The following is a 17,079-nucleotide window of genomic DNA, read 5'->3' on the forward strand; positions in this document are numbered from 1 at the left end:
TGATTTTACATGAGCAGTAACTGACATTTACAGTAACCATTATTTCCCTTGGGAACAATTTAGACTGGACTATGGGTAGGGAAAGGGGAAGGGGATGTTCAAATACTGGCAGAAATACTGTCCTCTAAAATTTTAGACTTCCTAAGCTGTTTGTCACAAAACTTAAGATGCTTCCAGATGTAAAATGAAAGGATGTTAGACATTACATAGAACCCTTAGAAAGCAATGAATGGCACAATTCAAGAGCAAGCTCATGATAAAACAGAGTGTTAGGTACAGAAACCTGAAACATGTCTGTGTACCTCAGACTGTGCCTGTAGCAGATTCAATATAAACCTGCATAAGACAGTAGCCAGGAGTTTTAAACAATACAAATATTTGTTGTAAAACTAAATGACAGCATTAGGTAGGGCAGGGCCTCAAGGACGGGGTTAAATTAGTATTAATTCAGGTAACTGTGTTATAAGGTGGTGAACCTCAGGGAGGTTTGATACTAAGGAAGTGACTAACATTCTGTAAAAATCCTTAAGGATTTAACAGCAGTATCTAAGAAGGCAATTAAAGCACAGTGAAAAGGGTGCACAATGAATTGAATTCCCATGTTAGAAACACCTGCACAGCTCCCTAATTCAACCTCATCATGATTATGCTTTGAAACATTCTTAAAGTATCTCTTTGTATTATATACATGCAACTAAATAAACATTCAACTGAACCACACTGGTCAAAGATGAACAAATTTCACACATAGTATGGGAATAAAGCTAACATTAGTTTTGTGCTCACTCTTTTGTTATAAAATCAATTCTTATTTATTTCTATTTTTAAACTTGTATTTCATGATGTCCGGTCAATTAAACCTGACATCACACTTCAGGGATTCTAACAATTCAGTAATGATTCTCAAACCAGATGTGTCTCCTGTCCATTTTCAGTTACATTCGATACATGGAAGTTGATGTACATACAGCACAGACCATCCTTGGGATTTTTGTGTGAGTACATGTATTTATGTATGTGTGTAGGTGTGTGGGCACTTGTTAATGAGAGCCACAAGTGAATATTGGCTATCTTCTTCTATTGTTGCCCACTTGATTTGGGGGCTAATCAATTCTGCAAGACTGACTGCTCAAAAGGCGCAGAACCTACCTTTCATACAGAGTTTAGAGTGTTCAGCACTACATTGAGCTCTTTGTATGAGTTCTGAGGATCCAAGTTTATATCACAAGCACTTTACTATCTGATCTATCTCCCATTACCCTGAAGCCCTGTTTTGGGGCAGCAGTGAACACAGATATGTGCACATGAGGAAGGGTAAGCTATGACAACCATTCTCTCTTGCTTAAGGTAAGCATGGGAAAAATAATCTTAAAAATCAAATCGGGATCATCTCACTGCGTCTCTCAACTCTCAAGACTTTACTTACATTTGCAACACAGCCAGATCTTTGAATTATTCATGAAATAGGAAGATATTTTTTTAATTCACTGAAACCAAACCTCAAAATTTGTATGAATATAGGTGACACAGAGACCCATTTAATGTCAAGTTATATTCTTGTTTCCCCAGAGGTCATTTAAAAATAGTTGCATTTAGTACCCTCAAAATAGTAATTAACTGTTCTTCCTAATGTGATTTATTAATAGGTTCTCAGTGTTAAATAACAGCCCTTATCTATGGGGAATTAATTTGAACTCTGGGTCATCACAAGCGAGGCAGATTCAAAATGGATAAAGTTCCAGGAGCTGGTGAAATGAGCTGTAATATCTTCACATAAATCAGACTGCTTTAAGACTTGCCTTGTGTGGCCTCTGTGCTTCCCCAAGGAAAGCTGTGTCTGTTCCTATGGGAGGCTGGTGGCAAGAGAGCAATGGTTGTGTTTTCAATATCCTTGAATGCTCATGTGTGTTAGTTCCATTGCAGTACCCGAGCTGAAAAACAACCCAGTAATGACTTTTCCTTTATTCCATTTTACAAGATAAGAGAGGTTCAGTTTTGAAGCCTCCTTCCTAGTCAAATCTGTTACAGGTTTATCCGTATTAGGGTAAATGTCAATTGTGAGAGAAGGAAAGTCTTTAGGTAACTAACATGGACATTCTTTCAAAATTAAATCTACTTATTTATTTAGTATTGCAGGTGCACATATCAGGGCATATGTATGAAAGACAGAAGACAGCTTTCAGGAGTTAATTCCTTCTATCCTGTGGATTAATTTAATTAAGGTTATAGCATGCTTATACAGCAAGTACCCTAGCCTGCTGGGCCATCTCAAAGGCCCAGGTTCTTCTGTATCCTTAGCTTTATACTATGGTTCTGGGGATTGAACCCAGAATCTCATGTATCACAACAAACACTCTACCACTGAGCAATCCCCAGGCCTCAAAATATTTGTAATGTATATCTATTCACAAGTTTGAACATCAATGAGGTGTCCTTGCAAAATGTTTAGGGAGGAAACTCTTAGGATATTCCTAATGGGATACAGATTCTTGCATTCCTTGAAAAACAGCTGACACCAATGATACCAAAGATAATAATCAATGAAACCTTTTCTATTTTTGAATTAAGATTAATTTTATTAGCATATAATTTATTAGAATTCATCATATAATTTCACTAGTGTAACTTTTTGAGCTCCCTGTCCCACCTTGGTTCCTCATTCACTCCTCATTCCTTCCACTCCCAGTAGCATTACATCTGGTACTTTGTCCCACTCTTCCTCACCATCTTCTCCCTCCTCATGCCCACTCCCTTTTGGTTACATGGCTGACATTATTCTGAACAGTCTGAAGAATGATTTATAGAAGCAGTACTTTGGGCTTTGAATGAGCGAGTTTATTAAGCATGAAGCAAGCAAAATTAAAAGAAGAAACAGCAAGGAACATCCAAATAGACGCCCCAAATAGAACATAAAACATCTTCAAATAAAGGATTTACAACATCTAGCAGAGGCAAGAGCAAGCAAAAACAGCAACAGCAAGTGTACGCTTAGAGCATCCAGCAGATATTGACTGTGAAAGAAGCAGTCAATTTGTAGTTTCCAAATATAAGTCACTCCATTGATAGACTTCCAACTGCCTGTTTCTATAGCAGCTATTTTTATATTACGAGATAAACAACTGTGACCTTTCTTGGAAATACCTTAATTTCTGGTTTTCTAGGACATCATGACAGCTGCTGGCTTTCTTTCCATCTCCTCCTTGTAGATCCTGGAAGTGAACTTGAGCCAAAATAGGAGGTGAGGTTGGAGGGTGGAGATGATGGGACCTTTAACACTGGTGTGCTTAAGTCTAAGACAACAGAGTGTTTCTTCAATCCCAGAGTTAACTTACAACAAGCTCAGACAGCATGTGACAAATTACTAATATTGTAAAATGTGTATATTACAGACCTATGCATGGAGAAACACCCAGAAACTTTTGTATATAACCATTAAAACTAGAATTCACAGATGCTTACAAAACTCACGGATGAAACCAAAAAAACCCTCAGAGACAGCCATTGGGGTTCAACCTGATGTTCAGAAATGCCAAAAAGTCATCCACTGGCTCTTACCTCAGTCTCTGTATGAAATGGCGATCCTGCCTCCAGCAATCTCTGAATGACACTGAGAGTTATCTCTTCCTGTTTTATAATTCTCCCTAGTTCTGGGATTAAGGATATGCACCACTAGCAAGTGGTATCTATGGCAAGCTAGTTTGGCTAATATGATTAAAGGTGAGTGTTGCTGCTGCCTTATTTATAAGGCTGGCCAATGTGGCTGCTTTATTTTTCTGATTCTCATGTAAACTTTATTTATTAAAATACATGTCACAACACACTGGATTTTCTGAATCTGGTTAATTTCTCTTATAAAGTATTTTCAAGATCCATCATTCTTGAAGGATTCATAATTTCATTTTTCATTATTTCTCAATGAAATTCCATTGCTCAGTATCCCCTCATGTTTTCTTTGTAAACCCCATGTGGAGATCTTTATTCTTGGAATTCAAAATTACCTAGGCTAGTTCTTCTTGTCGATCTAAGGAATTGTTCCATTTGACATTCTATTTACTTTTTGTCACCTCAACTAGTTGTCAACTAGCACCTGGAAAGAAATTTACTGATAATTAAAGTGTCAGTTGGTAACTGAGTGTTGCCTTGTAATGAGCATTTAGAAATTACTTTAGCTAAAAAGCACTGATTCTGGCTGAAATGAGGGCTCAGCCCTTAAAGTCTAGCCTCACAACCAAAAAAATTATGAAAATCCCTGACTCCTCACTGGCTTCATAGACAGAGTAAAAACCTGTCATCTCTGACTTCTTTCTGAGCACAGGCTGAATTCACACTCACTGTGTAGGTAAGCATGTCCTTGGATTTCTGATCCTTGTGTTTATATTTTCCTAGTGCTTGGAATACAGGTGTCCACTGCTGTAAAGGTATCATGTGGTTAGGGACTGAACCAAAGTTTTTTTTTTTTTTTCATGCTTAACAAGGACATCTTCTACAGAGATACATAATTCCTCTTTATTCTATCTTCTTTACTTTTGGCCCTGCTACACTTAGTACTACAGATAGCCCTGATAACCTCTTGAGAAGTGCATTGCTAAAACTTTGAAGTCCTAACACATCTGTTTCTTTTAAAGTTTGAATGCTGAAAGAGTAACTATGACATTCCATTGTCTGTCAACTCTCACAACAAATTGCTCCAAGATAAAAGTGATTTTTGTATGCCATGGATTTTAGGAACATGGGGAGCCACAGGTATAACACCCCATGACTAGATGTCCCACAGATAAAACTGTCTATTAGTAACTGATGGTTTCATTAAGCAATATTGACGTCAGAGTTATCTTGTATAGCTACTAGCCCAAATCAGCACTGTCTAATCACACATAATTCCTTCCCTGGTTCCTCCTTAAACAAAACCTAATATTCATGCCAATACATTAAAGATAAAGAGAAATGCTGATTTTCTAGCTTTTCAAAGTGAGTATTTTCATCAAAATTATTTCCTGCCCTTTCATTAGTATGTTTTCTGCTTTCTTTGTAGTGCATGGGTCCAAGAGAGTGGTTCCCAACCTTCCTAATGTTGTAGTCCTTTAACACAGTTCCTCATGTTGTGGTGACTCCTTAATCATAAAATTATTTTCATTGCTAACTCTTAACTAGAATTTTGCTACTTTTATCAATCTTAACGTAAATATGTATGCTTTTCCAACAGTCTTAGGTGACCCCTGTTAAAAGTCATTTGAACCCCCAAAGTGGTCATGACCCACAGGCAGAGAACCACTGACCTAAGCAATTAAAATACACAGAGTCAGGGAGGCAGACTTATATTCTAGGAGTATCCTGTGGTCCAATCTGTTATATGTCATGGCAATTTATTTGCATCTGAGGGAAGGTTCAGGGTGGACTCTCATTTGTAATTTCTAAATTTGGGGAAGTTCAGTACCACCCTAGTAATCAAGAACACGGGTTTTGATTTGAAATGCTAGTGTCTGAATGCTAATTCTGCTCCTTATAAGCTGTATTCTGAGATAGTGACATCACTGAGGTAATCATAATAATGTTTAAGTTTATTAAGGATTTACTGTGCAATAAGCCAAAGACATCCTTACAATCTCCTTAGTAGCCTTTCCAGTAGGAATTAGTGTTATCTCTGCTACTGTGATAAAAGAAGTGAGGCTTAGCAGGATCAAAAATTTAAATAGTCAGGCATGCACTAACAGTGCAGAATTCAACTGCTTATTTTTCTGAGCAACTGACAGCACTCAACTAACCTGAATTCTGTTTTTATTTTCTAAGTTAAAAAAAGGTAAGTCATCATGCATCTTTCAAAATTCTGTTTTGAGCTTGAAACTGTAGCGTATTCTAAAGCGCAAAGAGATGCTGTATACAATATAAGGGACTAAAACAGGGCCAGCAATTTCTAATCGCCCAAACTAGAGACTCAAAATGAGATGAAATAGTAAAACAGTGGAAGGAGTTGAGATAAAACATTGGTTAAGAGCAGTAGAAAAAGCTGTCTGATTTTATTGCATGGAGTTAATTTTAGAATTGCCATGTGTATATGTATGTGTTCACACGTGCCTTGGTGACACGGCAATAGAATAAACAAGGAAAACATTGATCATGGATGTATTGCAGTAGCGTTTAGAGTTGTATCTCTTTTACGTGTTTTTGATAATATAAAAATATATTTAATGCATACATAAATAGTTAGATTGTCCACAGCATGAATATGTGCTCACATGCCAGTATTGGCTTAATGTTAGATATTTTCCTTGAGAACTCTTCACTGTATGCATTGAGGCAACATCTCTGCCTTCCCAGGAGTCACCAATTCTGCACAGTCTTGCCGGACAGCTGCACTGGGAATCTTCTGCCTCTGGCTGACAAGAGCTGAGCTTGTGAGCAGGCTGGAGTGCTCACCAGCATCTACATGAGCTCTGGGGATCTCACACTGAGGGCATCACATGTGTCCAGCAAGCACTTTGCCCGTTGAATAAGCTCTAAAGCCGAAGTATCTTATTTTCTTAAAATTTTGTTAATGAAAATCAATCCCACACCAGTTATGTTTTAAAGGGGTATTTATTTTGGGGGGTAAACTTACATATACATAAACCATCAGGAAAGGAGCCTAGTCGCTGGAGCAGAAGCCGGAACCAAGCACCGGAACCAAGAGGCCGAGCCGAAGCTTGTCGCTCTTCTTTTAAAGAGAAATATACCATGCCCCAGTGAGCTGGTATTTCAGCGGCTATTGGCTGACAGAGTGGAAGGCGCTCCTGCAACACTGTGGGCTCGTGCTTCGGCAACTATTGGCTGAAGCAACAGAAGGTACTTCCGCAGCACCTCCCCCTTTTGTTTAAGTAAGAGAGTTCTAAGCCTACTATGAAATTATATACAGTAAGTACAAACCTACAAAATTATATACAATAAGTACAAATATCCTATTCTAGCTAGCTAAAGTCTTGTATAATAAATAACTTGGCCAAGTCATGAGAGGAAAGTAGCTACATTTATCTAGTATTCAACCCCATAGAAGATCCGAGAAGGGAAATAATGTTACCTGAGTAATTAGGAAGTGCAATAAAAGAACTTCCAAAGCATGCAACAAATCACAGAGACAACTGGCTACCTGGGCAATACCAAAAACCTGTTTGCAGTGTTGAAGCAACCAACTTTGACTAAGGCCTAGAATAACTGACAGATTATATTTAACAGGCAAGAGATTTTTCAAAACCATCTTACCCTGCCTTGGCAAGATTCTCAAAAGGCAAAAAGTAGATAACATCTATCTAGAACTCTTGACACCCCTCTGTGGCCTCCACAGATACTGGCCACATGCTGGCACAATACCCAAATGCACAAGAATATATCCATATTATTAGAATGGTATCACATACACAAAAGTCAGTCTATTGTTACAACATAATGCTGATACATATGTTATTTATGAAGAAGACTGAAAAATGTCTTAAAATGTATTAAAAATATGCAACTTTTCTTTCTGGAGTCTGTCACTAAGTAAATATTTTTGAGGCCAATTGAAATTGTATCAAATATTGTTTCTGTTGTGAAAGAATCAAAATCTAACTACATTGATGAAGCATATTTTTAAAGAAATGCTATTAGTCAGGAGCTGATTTGAACTATTATAAGCTCTTCCCCAAGAAAAGTAAGCTAACATCCACTTGTACACATCATCCATATGTCTGGGAACTAGTTTTCAGTTCATTTGAGATTAAAAGTGGTGTGGGATGTCCTTCTGTATATGTGTTGCTTTTACTGGTTGATAAATAAAGCTGTTTTGGCCAATGACTTAGCAGAGTAAAGCCAGGCGGGAAATCTGAACAGAGAGAGAGAGAGAGAGAGAGAGAGAGAGAGAGAGAGAGAGAGAGAAGGCTGAGTCAAGGAGATGCCCTGTAGCTACCTAAGGAGAAAGATGCCAGAACGTTATTTGTAAGACACAGACTCATTGTGATAAATAGATTAACAGAAATGGGGTAATTTAAAATGTAAGCGCTAGCTACATATGCCTAAGTCATTGGCCAAACAGTTTTACCATTAATATAGTTTCTATGTGATCATTTGGGTCTGGGTAGCCATGAAACAAAAGCACAGTATCTGTTTATATAAAAAGATTCAACTAAGCATTAATACCATCTTCACATATGCTTTACTTATTATCTGGCAATTCTGCATTGAAATACATGCTATAGTTTGAGCTTAGAAAGTTTTCCAATGTCTATGTATTAAACGCTTGGTTGCTAGGATAAAATTGTTGGCAGCTGGTTAAATCCTTAGGAGGTAGAATTTGGCGGCATTGCATTAGATCTTGAGGGCATGTACTCAAGTGTCATGGTGTAGGCTCCTTCTTCTCAGTCTTTTTATTCCAGGTCACAGAGGGAAAGTTTTCTCTATAACAACTACTCCATGCCAGTAGCTCCCAAATCTCTAGTCAGGGTTCTATATAGAATTGGTTTAGACAATCCATTGAAAACCATATCCCAAACTAGAGACCAGAATGACAGCTCTGCAATTAGAAATTGCTCTGTAAAATGACCTGAGTCAGCTCCCAGGACAGACATCAGGTAGCTCACAACTACCTGCAACTTTAGCTCCAGGAGACTCAGTGCCCTCTTGTGTTCTCTATAGTCACCCCTGCACAAGGCACATTCACCTACACAGACACCTAAATAAAAATAAACCAAAACCAAAATAAAACGTTTTTTGAAAACAAATTCTATCATCTATTTTATCATAGTGAAGAAAAACTATATTATCAATAGTATTTGAATACCCAAAGATAACTAGCATAATATATAATTAGACATTCAGTTGCATCAACATTTAGCACTAATCCAAATATCAATAACGAAGCAAACATCTTTTGCTTTGTTTATTTGAGATAGGGTCTCTCCATGTAACAGTTCTAACAATCCTGGAACTTGTAGACTAGGATGACCGAGTCATCACAGAGATCTACCTGCCTCTGCTTCTCAGGTATTAGGATTAAAGGTTTACATCACTACCATCTAGTCTTAATACATATTTTTAAACAGGGTTTCTTTGTTTTGCTCTGGCTGTCCTGAAACTCACTCTGTAGACCAGGATGGTCTTGAACTCAGAGAAATCCACCTGCCTCTGCCTCCTGAGTGCTAGACTTAAAAGCATACACCACAACTATACAACATGAATAAAATTTTTTGATACACTGAAATTTTGCTCTTTTATACAAAATTGAAGAGGAAGTATTGTTACAATGAACAAACTGATGAATACTGACACAATTGTGAAGTGACGAATGCTAGACTCCAAATCATCTTTTTTCATTTTTTGAAATTTAATAGGAACTGAATTAGTTGTTAGTACTAGAAATGAGGATAATTGTTAATACTGAGAATGTGTGTTGGGGGGGTGAGTGTGACAGTAACTGGAAGTGAGTCTGTGGGTTTATAAGGAAAGCGTTATGGATTTAAGTTGTCACCTTCCACAAATCTCAAAATTCATGACAGATGCAGTTCTCTAAAAATGCTTTCTTTCACTTGATGCTTTATGTGATGCATTATCAATAAATGCATTCGGATTCCTTTAATAAAAGTGATCTGAATTAAATTAGTGTCTGGCTTTTACTGACATGAATGTCAACTAGTTATGTAAAGGTCATGCTTGTCTACCTGGAGTTGCAGATCAAGCAGGAGGTGTCGATGACATTGTCTGATGCTAACTTGATATACAGCACAGAAGGCATTCATCACATCAGTCCACTCCCCTGAGTTCTTGCTGATATTATTTCATTCCTCCACTTAACCTCTTGTTAGCTGCTTTGTTTTCCTAATTTTCTGCTGGATCTGCTCTTGATTTACACTTCTGCCTCAGTAGTCACTTTTGATTAAGAACTAATAGGTTAAAATGCCATGTTCTTTCTTTTATTTCCCCCACATGTATTTTCCTATTTAGAAGTTCTATTTCTACTCAAAGTAAGAAATTTGATAGAAAAATAAATGCATGAGAAGGGACCCTTCATAGTAATGGATTGGAATTCATTCATTTAGTTGCTCAGATAAATTTGTCTGAGTAGGGGCATGAAGAATGTTTCTTCCTGGAATAGACAAACCCAAGTAAAAGTCAATGTGTTTAAGGAGCTTGCTTGAGGGGATGCAGATTCAAGCTGAACTAATTGCATTGGCTCTTCTATATGAATTTTCTTTGGATCTGTGAGGGAAAAAGTAACTCTTCAGACCACAAGACTTTGTTTGGATTATACTGTGGAGGAGGCTGGTATTTAAAGTGAACAATCAGATTTGCAGAATTTAGGGTACTTATAATTTCCATTCAGCTTTGACTTAAAATAATGCCCATGAAAAGCCTAGTTAACAGGTTTTATTTGGCAGAGCTGGTATTCTTTGTAGGAATATATAATACAATAGTAGATATAGATAGAGTGGTAGAGGTTTTGAGTAGCATAGGTGAGGTCCTTTGTTCGATTACCAACAGTGAGGAGAGAGGGAGAGAGAGAGAGGGAGAGAGAGAGAGAGAGAGAGAGAGAGAGAGAGAGAGAGAGAGAGACTGGAAGAGACAGAAAGAAGAAATTACCAAAACAAAGAACTAATAAAACTTTGCATACTAGAAGTCAGAGACAAACCCTGTTTTCTCTTGTGATGGAAATATTGCTATATAACTCACTTCTATGTATGTTTAACATTGAAAACAGACTGCCTAATCTGTGCTTTTCAAACCTGAAGTATGATACTAATTTCTTGTTTCTTAAATTTTTATTATATTAAAATATTTATTTTTTTAATTATGATTTTGTCAAAAATTACATAGCAAAGATTTTTAAGAATCTTAAAGACACTTTAAAATAGAATAATTTTAATTAATCTTCCAATTAATTACATATTAAATCTTCATTCTGTACAGGGACATATTTATACCTAAGGAAACACATATATACTACTGTTGAATTCTCTTGATTTTGTGATAATATTTATAACAAAAGACAGCCACACTTTTATACATGTGTGATCAAGAGATAATTAGATGACATAATTTATAATATATAGCCTTTTATTTCTGTTAAATTGGTTAAAGTGAGTTCCACTTGAAACTTAAAGGAAGGAAATTTTGAGAAGTCTGATTTTCAATATAATATAATGACAATACATATGCCATGCATTGAACATATAAGATTTGTTATTACTGTTCTTCTCTTGGTCTTTTCAGTCTTGTAAAAGTCTCTCCCTTTACAACTTTGATACACATAGAGAAATATGAGTCTTTTCTGGTCCCAAAAGCCTTGAATGCCTCACCTTCTTTTTTCTGTCCTCATTCAAACTTCATGAAATACTGAAATACTGGGGAACTTGCCTCATATTTCCATTTCACTTTTATGTTAAATACAGAGAGAGAGAGAGAGAGAGAGAGAGAGAGAGAGAGACGTTCAAGGGTATACTTGCTTTTTCCTTCCATGACCTCCTCCATAACAGAAGCTTCTCTCAGGAAGACATCTTTCAATTCTCCTCCATGTCCACCAACTTGGATTATATCAGCGCCAAGGACAACATCAATAGAAGGTGTCTCAGGGTTATTAGTACTTCCTAGCTCTGTGTGGTAATCTGAATTCTAATCTTATTTTCAAGTCACCTATGGTTATTAAAATTTTATTATAAATTTAACTTTAAAATGTTATAGCTAATTTTCATCCACTCAGAGTTCTTTCATTGTTTTTATTCATCTTTGTGATATAGCAAAGTGCAAGAGGCAGAAGAGAGAGAGGAACACAAAAAAAGGAAAGAGTATGGAGATATTTTTGGAGGCTTAAAGAAAGGGAGATAACAACTTTATTCATTTTACGCTAAGGTGACATGTTTGGTTTGGTTTATGGCTATCGCTCAGACTGGTCAGGAGCTTGTTATTCAGCAGCAACCCATTTGAAACTCACAAGGATTTTTCTTCCTCCCTTGATTTCCTGTGAGTTGATATTTCTGGAATGAGTCACTGTCCTAGAAATGAACAATTGATTTAAGCTAAAACTTTTTCCTGAATACCTTCAAGGAAGAACAAAACAAGATAAAAACAAGTGCCTTGCAGTTCTTCCCACATGGGTGAGTGGTGAGCATTTTTTCAGAAAACAGGGATAGTAAAAAAAATTCTGTAGGTGGTATGGATATAGTAACATAGTAATTCCAGCTCTACATGCACATAGATAAATGCAGTAATATGGATGCTCACCTTCCTAGACCTGGAGGGAGGGGGGAGCAACTTAAACTTCCCACAGGGCAGAAAACCTTGACTGCTCTTAGGACTGGAGAGGGAGGAGGAGAGGGAATGGGGGGAGTGGGAGGGTGTTGGGAGGAGGTGGAAATTTTTATAAATTAATAAAAAAACAAAAAATAAATAAATAAATAAAAATATTTAAAAAAAGAAATTCGTGTATTATAATCTTTTTTTTAGTAAATTTTATTAAATTATAAAAGTTTCCATTTCCACCCCCCCTCCCAACACCCTCCCACTCCCCCTACTCCCCCTCCTCCTCCCTCTTCGTCCCCCAGGGCAGTCAGGGTTTCCTGCCCTGTGGGAAGTTCCAGTTCCTTCCCCCTCCCTCCAGGTCCAGGAAGGTGAGTGTCCAAACAGACTGGATCCCCAAAATCCATTATATGTAGAGGAAACAGGTCCCAGTGTCATAGTCAATGGCTTTTCAGAAAGACTTCGGGTCAGCCACAGTCAGAGAATCCGGCCAAATTCGGAGAGTCTGGTTAGATCACGTCCTCTTTCAGTCCCAGTCCAACTGGCCTTGGTAAACTCTCATCAGATCCGTTCCCTTGTATCAGTGGGTGATAGCATCCCTCGCAGTACTGATTTCGTTTTTCATGTTCTTCCTCCTTCTGCTCCTCATTTGGACCTCGGGGGGCTCAGTCCCGTGTTGCAATGTGGGTCTCCAACTGTATCGCCGTCCTTCGTCAGATGCAGGATCTATGGTGATAAGCAAAATATACATCAGTATGGACATGGGCCACGGCCGATTCAGGCACCCACTCCTCTGTCCAGAGAGCAATCTGGGGGATCTCTCCTTGGACCTGGGATCCCATATATAATCAAGTCTCCTGTAAACCCTAAAATGGGTCCCTTAGTTGAAATATAATCTTCCCTGATCCCTTGTTCATCCTTCCTCCCTCCCCCCCATCCCAGGCCACCAAGCTTTCCCCTTTCTTCCCCTACTCCCTTCTCTCTAACCTTCTCCCCTTCCATCGACCCTCCCTCCCCCCCATGCACCCGAGGTTACCTGGGACTCTTGTCTATTTCCTACCTCCTGGTGGATAGCTAAATAATCTTCATCAGGTTCATCTTCTTATTTAGCTTCTCTAGGATCACGAATAATAGGCTCAAAGACCTTTAATTATGGTTAGAATCCACTTATGAGTGAATACATACCGTGTTCCTCTTTTTGGGTCTGGCTTACCTCACTCAGTAAAGCGTTTTCTATTTCCATCCATTTGCATGCAAAATTCAAGATGTCATTGTTTTTTACCGCTGAGTAAAACTCTAATGTGTACATGTTCCACACCTTTTTTAACCATTCTTCTATTGAGGGGCACCTAGGCTGTTTCCAGGTTCTGGCTATTACAAATAGTGCTGCTATGAACATAGTAGAACAAATGCTTTTGTAGTATGATCGGGAATCTTTAGGGTATATTCCCAAGAGTGGAATTGCTGGGTCCTGAGGGAGGTTGACTCCCAGTTTCCTGAGAAACCGCCACACTGATTTCCACAGTGGCTGCACGAGTTTGCATTCCCACCAACAATGGATGAGTGTTCCCCTCACCCCACATCCTCTCCAGCATAGGATATCATTGGTGTTTTTGACTTTAGCTATTCTGACAGGTGTAAGATGGTATCTCAAAGTGGTTTTGATTTGCATTTCCCTGATCGCTAAGGAGGTTGAGCATGACCTTAAGTGTCTTCTGGCCATTCGAAGTTCATCTGTTGTGAATTCTCTGTTAAGTTCAGTACCCCATTTTTTAATTGGGTTAATTAGAGTTTTAGTGCCTAGTTTCTTGAGTTCTTTGTATATTTTGGAGATCAGACCTTTGTCTGATGAGGGGTTGGTGAAGATCTTCTCCCAGTCAGAAGGCAGCCTTTTTGTCCTACTGACAGTGTCCTTTGCTTTACAGAAGCTTCCCAGTTTCAGTAGATCCCATTTATTCATTGTTTCTCTTATTGTCTGTGCTGCTGGGGTCCTGCTTAGGAAGAGGCCTCCTGTGCCTAAATCTTGTAGACTACTTCCCACTTTCTCTTCTATCAGGTTCAAAGTGGACGGATTAATGTTGATGTCTTTAATCCATTTGGACTTGATTTTTGTGCATGGTGATAGATATGGATCTACTTTCATTTTTTTACAGGTTGACATCCAGTTATGCCAGCACCATTTGTTAAAGATGCTTTCCTTCTTCCATTGTATACCTTTAGCTCCCTTGTCGAAAATTAGGTGTTCATAAGTTTGTGGGTTAATATCCGGGTCTTCTATTCGATTCCATAGGTCGACTTCTCTGTTCTTATGCCAATACCAAGCTGTTTTCAATACTGTAGCTCTATAATAGAGTTTGAAGTCAGGGATGGTAATGCCTCCAGAAGTTCTTTTATTATATAAGATTGTTTTGGCTATCCTGGGTTTTTTGTTTTGCCATATAAACTTGATTATTGTTCTCTCAAGGTCTGTGAAGAATTTTGATGGGATTTTGATGGGGATTGCATTGAATCTATAGATTGCTTTTGGTAGAATTGCCATTTTTACTATGTTGATTCTCCCAATCCAAGAGCAGGGGAGGTCTTTCCATTTTCTGGTATCCTCCTCAATTTCTTTCTTCAAAGACTTAAAGTTTTTGTCAAATAGGTCTTTCACTTCCTTGGTTAGAATAACCCCAAGATATTTTATGCTATTTGTGGCTATCATGAAAGGTGATGCTTCTCTGATTTCCCTCTCTGCTTCTTTATCCTTTGTGTATAGGAGGGCCACTGATTTTTTGGAGTTGATCTTGTATCCTGCCACGTTACTAAAGGTGTTTATCAGCTGTAGGAATTCTTTGGTAGAGTTTTTGGGGTCACTTATGTAAACTATCATATCATCAGCAAATAACGAAAGTTTACCTTCATCCTTTCCAATTCGAATCCCCTTGATCTCCTTATGTTGTCTTATTGCTATTGCTAGAACTTCAAGCACTATATTGAAGAGGTATGGAGAGAGTGGACAGCCTTGTCGCGTTCCTGATTTTAGTGGAAAGGCTTTGAGTTTCTCTCCATTCAGTTTGATGTTAGCTGTCGGCTTGCTGTATATTGCTTTTATTATATTTAGGTATGATCCTTGTATCCCCAGTCTCTCCAACACCTTTATCATAAATGGGTGTTGAATTTTGTCAAATGCTTTTTCAGCATCTAGTGAGATGATCATATGGATTTTTTCTTTCAGTTTATTTATATGATGGATTACATTGATAGATTTGCGTATGTTGAACCAGCCCTGCATCTCTGGAATGAAGCCGACTTGATCATAATGGATAATTTTTCTAATGTGCTCTTGGATTCGGTTTGCCAGTATTTTATTGAGAATTTTCGCGTCGATGTTCATGAGTGAGATTGGCCTGTAATTCTCTTTCTTGGTTGTGTCTTTGTGTGGTTTTGGTATTAGGGTAACTGTAGCTTCATAAAAGGAGTTAGGCAATGACTCTTCTGTTTCTATATTGTGGAATACGTTAAGGAGTATAGTATTAGCTCTTCCTGGAAGTTCTGGTAGAATTCTGCATTGAAACCATCTGGTCCTGGGCTTTTTTTGGTAGGGAGATTTTTGATAACAGCTTCTAATTCTTCGCGACTAACAGGTCTATTTAGATTGTTCACCTGTTCTTGGTTCAACTTTGGTATATGGTACTTATCTAAAAAAATGTCCATTTCTTTTACATTTTCCAACTTTGTGGCATATAAACTTTCATAGTAAGATCTAATGATTCTCTGAATTTCCTCTGTGTCTGTGGTTATGTCCCCCTTTTCATTTCTGATCTTATTAATTTGCATGTTCTCTCTCTGCCGTTTGATTAACTTGGCTAGGGGTTTGTCAATCTTGTTGATTTTCTCCAAGAACCAGCTTTTTGATTCATTGATTCTTTGGATTGTTTTCTCTGTTTCTATTTTGTTGATTTCAGCCCTCAGTTTGATTATTTCCAGTCTTCTAGACCTCCTGGGTGAATCAGCTTCTTTTTTTTCTAGATCTTTCAATTGTGCTGTTAATTCTCCAATGTGTGCTTTCTCTGCTTTCTTTAATTGGGGACTTAGTGCTATGAACTTTCCTCTTAGCACTGCTTTCATAGTGTCCCATAGGTTTGAGTATGTTGTGTCTTTGTTTTCATTAAATTCAAGGAAGAGTTTAATTTCTTTCTTTATTTCTTCCTTGACCCAGGGGTGATTTAGTAGTTGACTGTTCAGTTTCCATGAGTTTGTTGGCTTCCTGGGGGGAGCATTGTTGTTGAATTCTAATTTTAGTCCATGGTGATCTGACAAGACACAGGTAGTTACTAATATTTTTTTGTATCTGTGGAAGTTTACTTTGTTACCGAGTATGTGGTCAATTTTCGAGAAGGTTCCATGAGCTGCAGAGAAAAAGGTATATTCTTTCCTATTTGGGTGGAGTGTTCTATAGATGTCTGTTAAGTCCATTTGATTCAATACCTCCAATAGGTCTCTCAATTCTCTGTTTGGTTTCTGTCTGATTGACCTGTCCATTGGTGAGAGAGGAGTGTTGAAGTCTCCTACTATTAGTGTGTGTGGTTTGATGACCGCCTTGAGTTCTAGAAGAGTTTCTTTTACATATGTGGGTGCCTTTATATTAGGAGCATAGATATTCAGGATTGAGACTTCCTCCTGATGAATTGTTCCAGTTATGAGTATGAAATGTCCATCTCCATTTCTTCTGATTGATTTTAGTTTGAAGTCGATTTTGTTAGATATTAGAATGGCCACGCCCGCTTGTTTCTTAGGTCCATTTGCTTGGAAAACCTTTTCCCAACCCTTTACTCTGAGTAGGTGTCTGTCTTTGTGGTTGAG

This window comes from Myodes glareolus, chromosome 22 (genome assembly GCF_982192425.1).
Source record: "Myodes glareolus chromosome 22, mMyoGla1.1, whole genome shotgun sequence".
Lineage (NCBI taxonomy): Eukaryota > Metazoa > Chordata > Mammalia > Rodentia > Cricetidae > Myodes > Myodes glareolus.